This window comes from Capra hircus, unplaced genomic scaffold (genome assembly GCF_001704415.2).
Source record: "Capra hircus breed San Clemente unplaced genomic scaffold, ASM170441v1, whole genome shotgun sequence".
NCBI lineage: Eukaryota > Metazoa > Chordata > Mammalia > Artiodactyla > Bovidae > Capra > Capra hircus.
This window is the reverse complement of record NW_017214536.1, coordinates 2,904-10,085: the sequence shown is the minus strand read 5'-3', so window position 1 is coordinate 10,085 and position 7,182 is coordinate 2,904. Positions and strand designations below refer to the sequence as shown.

Sequence of the window (7,182 nt, the reverse complement as noted above, 5' to 3'; positions counted from 1 at the left end):
TCGTGTCATGCAGGATCCTTTGTCCGTTCTACTGCCCTCTGGCATGTGGGATCTTACCCACCACGCATTAAACTCATATTCCCTGCATTGGAAGGCAGATTCTCTACCACTGGACTGCCAGGAAGTCCCTAGACTTGGGTTCTGAAACTCGTCAACATTGGAGAAGGACATGGCAACCCACTCGAGCATTTTTCCCTGGGGAACTCAATGGGTAGAGGAGCCTGGCTGGCTACAGTCCATGGGGTCGCAAAAAGTCAGACACAACTGAGCTACTGGGCACAGCACCTACCATCATGCTTCTTAAAAGAGTATAAAACGCGCTCTTTCTAATGGTCAGTTTTTATTCTTTTTTCCCTGCTTCATTGAGATGTAATGGACATATATTCTGTCAATTTAAGGGGAGAACATGTTGATTTGATAATAATGGTGTTTTTGATGTTATATCTGATTACAGCATTTGAGATCACGTTCATTAGTGAACATCATTTTTGTTCTAATTCAGTGACTCTATTACCTTATAATGAATGGAAATACACGTATTTCTCCTCTGAAACCCTCTCTGAAACCCACGAATCTGTGTGCACAGGGCTGTAAAGGCAGTGGGAGGGAAAGCTTGAGATATAATCTAGGTGCTGCAAAGGAGGACAGAGAAGAGGGCGAGTAAGGGGGGAAGGGAGCAGGTGGGGGGTGAGGGTGTGACCCGACACCCCTGACGTGGTTTAAGAATGCATGAGCCCCTGCCTAGAAAAAGCTCCTGGGGTTCAGCATGTAGATTCACAGTGAGGACCCTGGGAATTCAGCGGGTGCTGAGTCTTCAAGTGCAGATCACTTGGGAGTAAGCTTGCTTCCTGCCCTCCTCACCCTGCCTCCTCCCCAACCCACCCCCTTGCCCTCGGAAGAGGACAAGGTTTCGCTGTTTGCAGCTGGAGAGTTTTCTGCCATTGGAAGAGAACTCCTGACTTTTAAGGTTCCTGACATCAGACGATGCCCTGTTGGAATAGCTGTGTGGACCACATTCCCTTGCCCTTAAGCTATTGAACCCCAAATAACTAAAGATTCAGATAAATTGGAGATAAGGTGGTGGGCCTCTGAATGCCAGAGAGGAAAGTGGGGACTCTCACCACACTGAGACCTGGAAAATAGCCCCTGGGAGGGACCCTGAAGCCCCACTCAGATTCTTTCCCCTCTCTAACATTTTGCTAGAAATGTTTCTAGTTGAAAGATCCTATGGGGAAAAACGGGTTCAGAAACCTGATTGGAGCCCGGTTTGGGTACTATGGATTGGACTAGAATTGGCTTTAGAAGGCTTGGAATCTCCTGATGCAGCCTCACTGGGAAAAGGCTTTTGGAGAGCCAGGTAGGATTTCCACGGACACTGGACACAGGAAGTGGTTCTGCTATTCCCAGAGAACTCTTTCCGGGACGTGGAGACAAAGACACTCCAGCTTCACCCTCCACTTGGTCTCAGAGTAGGAAGTGTTTAGCTGCACTGAGTCAGCTGGACTTCAGGAGCTGGTGAGTAACGGGGTTTGGAATGCTTCCTTTTGTTCTCTGCAGCCATGAGTCTGCAATATTTCCCTGTAAAGGGCCAGAGAGTAACCAGGCATTAAGGGCCATGAGGTCTCTCCCATTAGCAGGGTGAAATAGCCTCAGGCAGCGGCAATTGATCACGTCTGTGTTCCAATAAAACTTTCTTTGTGACACTGAAATTTAGATACCATATAATTTTCACATGTCACAAAACTTTCCTTTGTTTTTCCCCAAATTAAAAAAAATGTAAAAATTATTAAACGTTTTTTAAAAGTTAAAAAAAAAAAAACCTAAAACATAAAAATCACTCAGTTCGCTGGTTGGGGGAAAAACAAAACAAAACAAAACAGGAAGCAAGCCAATGTGTCAATCCCTGTCTAAACCATTTGCCTATATAATGCAGCTAGCATCCCATTAGTGACTTGTGACACGAATATAGGAGGCTGGATTCTGCTTATGAAAAATAGAAATCTTCATTAAATCTAAGATGACATCAGCTGTAAGATACATTATTCCATTTTCTTTTGGCCACACCCAGTGGCATGTGGGATCACAGGTCCCTGACCAGGGATTGAAGCTGTGCGCCTAGCCTGGAAGTGAGAAGTCTTAAATACTGGATTACCAGGGAAGTCCCACAGCATTATTTTTCATGCCACTATAAAATATATATTTATATACATATGTATGTGTGTGTGTTCAGTTGTTTCAGTCATGCTTGACTCTTTGCAACCCTATGGACTGTCGCCCGCCATTCTTCTCTGTCCATATGATTCTTCAGGCAGGAATACTGCAGTGGGTTGCCATGCCCTCCTCCAGGGGGTCTTCCTGACCCAGAGATGGAATCTGCATCTCTTAGGTTTTCTGCATTGGCAGGAGGGACCTTTACAGCTAGGGACATCATTTACACACAACCAAACAAAACTATGATATGCTACTGATGAAATGTGATCTGGTATCGCAAATGGCCAAATGTAAACTTTAGAATATCCTTTAATGTCTATGAAACGTGTTAATGGCATGGAAGCTATCAACAAGTGTATTATATGGAGAGAAATTGTGTTACAAACCTTTAATTTCAATGAGAACCACCGCCCCTGTCAGCATCCAGCTACATACTGGCTGACTTTCTCTCTTGCATGATAGTTTTAATTCATTCAGATTTTGGAAGTCATTAAATGCTTGGAGAAATGGCTTCTCAGCCTTTTGGCTAAGATCAAGTGTAAGTACCTGGGGAGCCAGGAATGAGTGGGTCAAGCTTGAGGGACAGATAAACGGTTGTTTAATAACAGTTACTGTTTATTCATGCAGCAGACATGTAGCACTGACAGACACTCCATGTTGTTCTAGAAGCCAAAATACAGCAGCCCAATAGCTCTGGAGCTGAATATGGCATGTGAGTTGGGGGAGGCTGTGATTTCTGACATCATGGTCAGGAGAGCCTGGCAGAGAAACTGTGGACCGAGGCAGCTCAGGAGTTGGGTGGTGGTACTTGAGACAGCGTCCAAGGCAGGGGGAGCAGTAGAAGTCATGAGAAGGCCCCGTCCTATCTCCTTGTTACCCTTGGGAGATTGGGTCTGGGAATCCTGCACCTGCAGATACCAAAATTAATGGGTGCTCAATTCCATTATATGAAATGGAGCAGTCTTTGCATGTAACTTAAGGGGATGCTCCCACATGTTTTAAATCATCCCTACATTCCTTATAATACCTAATACAATGTTGATGCTGTGTAAATAGTTTCAAGGACAGTGTAAATGCTCTCTCTCTCTGAGAGAGAGAGAGAGAGCGCTGCCAGCATGAGGCAGGTTCAAGTCTTGCTATTAGAAATGGCTGGGATTTTTAAAACAATATTTTGGATCCATGTATAGACTATGGTGCCTTCGGGACTCGGAGAGTGGAGGGAGTGAAAGGCACCCCCAAGGGACAGCTGGGGCTCTTTTGGACATTTTCTGTCAGTCAGCATTTCTGAGTGAGATTGTAGATCTATAAGCAAACTGGTGCCTACCAGCTCTCCTGCAGAGTTTAACAGGAGCTCTGGGACCACCATGGGGAGACAAGGCAAAAGTGGTGGCTGGAGAAGGAAGTTTAAAACGGTCATGTCACTTAACTGAGTCTGAGATGTTTCCTTATGTCTAAGGGTGTTAATAGTTATCTCAATGTTTCAGCCAATGATTAAATCAGGTACTAATTTTGTCTTTTGAAAGAAATATAGTCATCACCACTTATCGGCAGAGAATACATTTCAAGACCCCCAGGGGACATCGGTAACCTCACACAGTATCAAACTCTATATACACAATGGTTCTTCTATACAAACATGCCTGTGATGCACAGTAAGAGATCAGCTATAGCCTAATAATAACAGGAAAGTGAAAGTGAAGTCGCTCAGTCGTGTCCAACTCTTTGCGACCCCATGGACTGCCGCTTATTACGCTCCTCTCTCCATGGGATTTCCCAGGCAAGAATTCTGGACTAGATTGCCATTTCCTTCTTCACAGGATCTTCCTGACCCAGGGATTGAACCTGGCTCTCCCGAATTGTAGGCAGACACTTTACCCTCTGAGCCACCAGGGAAGGTGTAATTATAACATAGAACAATTATAACAATATACTTTTATAAAAGTTTTGTGAGTGTAGTCGCTATGTAAAATATACTACTGTACTAATTGAGTGATTTTTTTTTTTCACCTTAACTAAGCACTTACTACGCTCTGTGTCCATACCTTTTGCAGTTTGAGGTTTGACAGCAAAACTAACCCAGATTTATTTTCTCTTCTTCACATTCACCACAGATATTAGCAACCTCAGCATACATTTTTTTCTTTCTCTTTTTATATCAAATTGAGAACTTCGATCTTTTCACTTAAAGGTAGCACGTAATGGATTTTCCCTGGCATATCTATATGGACAGCATCACTCCACTTATGATTTGGGGCCATTATTGAGTAAAGTAAGGATAACTTGGTCACAAGCCCTGTGACATCTCAACAGTCATTGTGATAACCGAGTGACAAACACGTGGGATGTTCAGGACTAAGGAACGATTCACATTCTGGGCAGGAGGAAGCAGGATGGTGTGAGATTCCAATCACTCTCCTCAGAATTACCTGCAGATTAAAATGCATAAGTTATATATTTCTGGAGTTTTCCATTTAATACTCTCAGTGAACAACTTGTTAACTGAAACCACAAAGGGGTCGACCTTGTCTGGTGATTGCTCTTAGGGGGAAAAACACACTAGAAGGGGCCACTTGAAGCCAAAAGTGATTGCAAATGGCCCATCTCTTCCCGTGTGAGGAAGCACAAGCACCACCAGAACCCGAGAAAAAGACCGCCGTGTCCAAATCCAGAGGTGAGGACAATGACGATGCTGAGGTCATCTTTGTGGAGTGGAGCACGTCTTTGAAACCGTCTGTGTCAGAGTGATTTCAACTTCAAAGCCAGTCATTTCTAACGTTTTTAACAGAGTGACCAGGGACTCATCTTCAAGAAGAATGAAGGACCACGTGGGTCCGGATCCCTCTTGCATGTTGCAACCTGCAAATGTTAGGACCCCAGCATCAGAGCCAGCTGCTGTATCACCAGCTTCTCAGTGTGTATGGTGAGGAAGAGGCAGTTCTATTATTTCTGAGCCTTCGTCTAAACCTGATTATAAAACGAGCTCTCTGGAAACTGTCCTTCACAATTCAGGATTACTCTCTCTGCGGCCTCCTTGTCTCTCTGGAGCCGTTCCCTCATTAGGAGGCAAGGATGAAAGCCCTCTTAATTCAAACTGGTGTCCCACTTCTGATGTGAATTTTAACAGTGGCAATCCCAAAAGACCCAAACTCAGCCATGGAATCCCAGGGGGACCTACCTCCACCACGGCCCCTCCAGGTATCTCTCCTGGAAAAACATGATTATGACCTTGGAAGATTCCCTGACCTCACCGAGCCATGTTCATGGTGGGACATCCTTTTCACAGACTCACGCCAATGACCAGGCATGCTTCTGTCTTATGGATCCAGAAGGAACATGGAGTTTGTCATGGCTGGAGAAAATGGACTTTTTGACTCTTGCACGTCAGAGCAAGACTGTTGATCCCATGAAAGTAAATCTGGGATCAAATTTACTGATGAAAGTAAATGTTATTTGATTGCTTTTACTCTGGCAGCATACAAGAGACGGCACCAGAACAGAAGACTCATACAGCCTTTAAATGACTCAGCTGCTTGAGTGTTCTAAAATATGTCAAGTTTATGACCCACCTGAGGAACCATCTGGAGCTTGAGAGGCAGAACGGAGACAGCTGAGAAATCCACACTACCTGCCAGCACTGCTACCGCCAGTTTCCCAGCCCCTTCCAGCTGCAGTGTCACATTGAAAGTGTCCATGCTTCCTGGGAGCCCTCCACGGTCTGTAATATCTGTGAATTGTCCTTCAAAACAGATCAGGTTCTCTTACAGCACATGAAGGACAGTCAAACACTTGGCAAAATGCCCTATGTGTGCTGTGTTTGCAATTACAGATTGTCAGTCTTTGCCAATGTAGAGGCGTATTTTAGAACATGGCATGGAAACATGAACAATTTGCCTGTCTGTTTTGCCTCAAAATTTTCAAACAGGTGACATCCTTTGCAAATCATGCTCGGAGGCACTGGAACAGGAGGGTCTTTCCATGTTCCAAGTGCTGGCTACAAAGTTTGAACCTGAAGGAAAAGACAGAAATCCAAACCAAGAATCATCAGTCATTCAAACAGCCAGAGCACCTTCGAGGGTTGTCTCCTGAAACAGAGGTCATGATCCAAAGTTCAGTTCAGCTGGCACTGAGAGAGACAGCATCCATCATTGTGAGGAACACTGACTCCCACGTGCCACCCAGAAAAAAAACACAAAAAAGATTGACTACAAACACAAAATATTCCAGACATGCTGCAGCATGGGATCTGGCTAAAAATTATGTTCTATCCACCTCCAGAAATTCAATAAAGCCCCATGAGATTCAGCCAGCTGTTCATAAAGACCCTGCCTGGCTTTTGTTTAGTTGCTCAGTCGTGTCTGATTCCCTGTGACCCTATGAACTTCAGTATGCCACGCTTCCCTGGCCATCACCATCCCCTGAAGCTTGCTCAAACTCATTCCATTGGGTTGCTGATGCCATCCAACCATCTCATCCTCTGTCATGCCTTCTGCTCCTGCCTTCAATATTTCCCAGAATCAAGGGTTTGGTTTTGTTTTGTCTTGTTTTCCCAATGAGTTGACTCTTCCCATCAGGAGGCCAAAGTATTGGAGCTTCAACATCAGTTTTCCACTGAATATTCAGGGTTGATTTCCTTTAGGATTGACTGGTTGGATCTCCTTGCAGTCCAAGGGACTCTCAAGAGTCTTCTCCATCCTCCAGCACCACAGTTTGAAAAGATCAATTCTTCAGCACTCAGCCTCCTTTATGGTGCAGGTCCTCCATCTGTACCTGACTACTGGAAAAACCATAGCTTTGACTTTATGGACATTTTTTGGCAAAGCAATGTCTCTTTCTTTTAATACACTGCCTAGCTTTGTCGCAACTTTTCTTCCAAGGAGTGAGCATCTTTTAATTTCACAGTAAACATCTACAGTTATTTTGGAGCCCACATAAATAAAGTGTGGCTTTACTGTAACTGAGGTTGTATTCGTT

General features: G+C 44.4%; 1 pseudogene; it reads left to right on the top strand.

Annotated features, from left to right (window-relative positions):
• The first annotated feature begins 4,803 nt into the window (after window positions 1–4,803).
• LOC108635366 lies at window positions 4,804–6,535 on the top strand (annotated as a pseudogene).
• The last annotated feature ends 647 nt before the right edge of the window (window positions 6,536–7,182 follow it).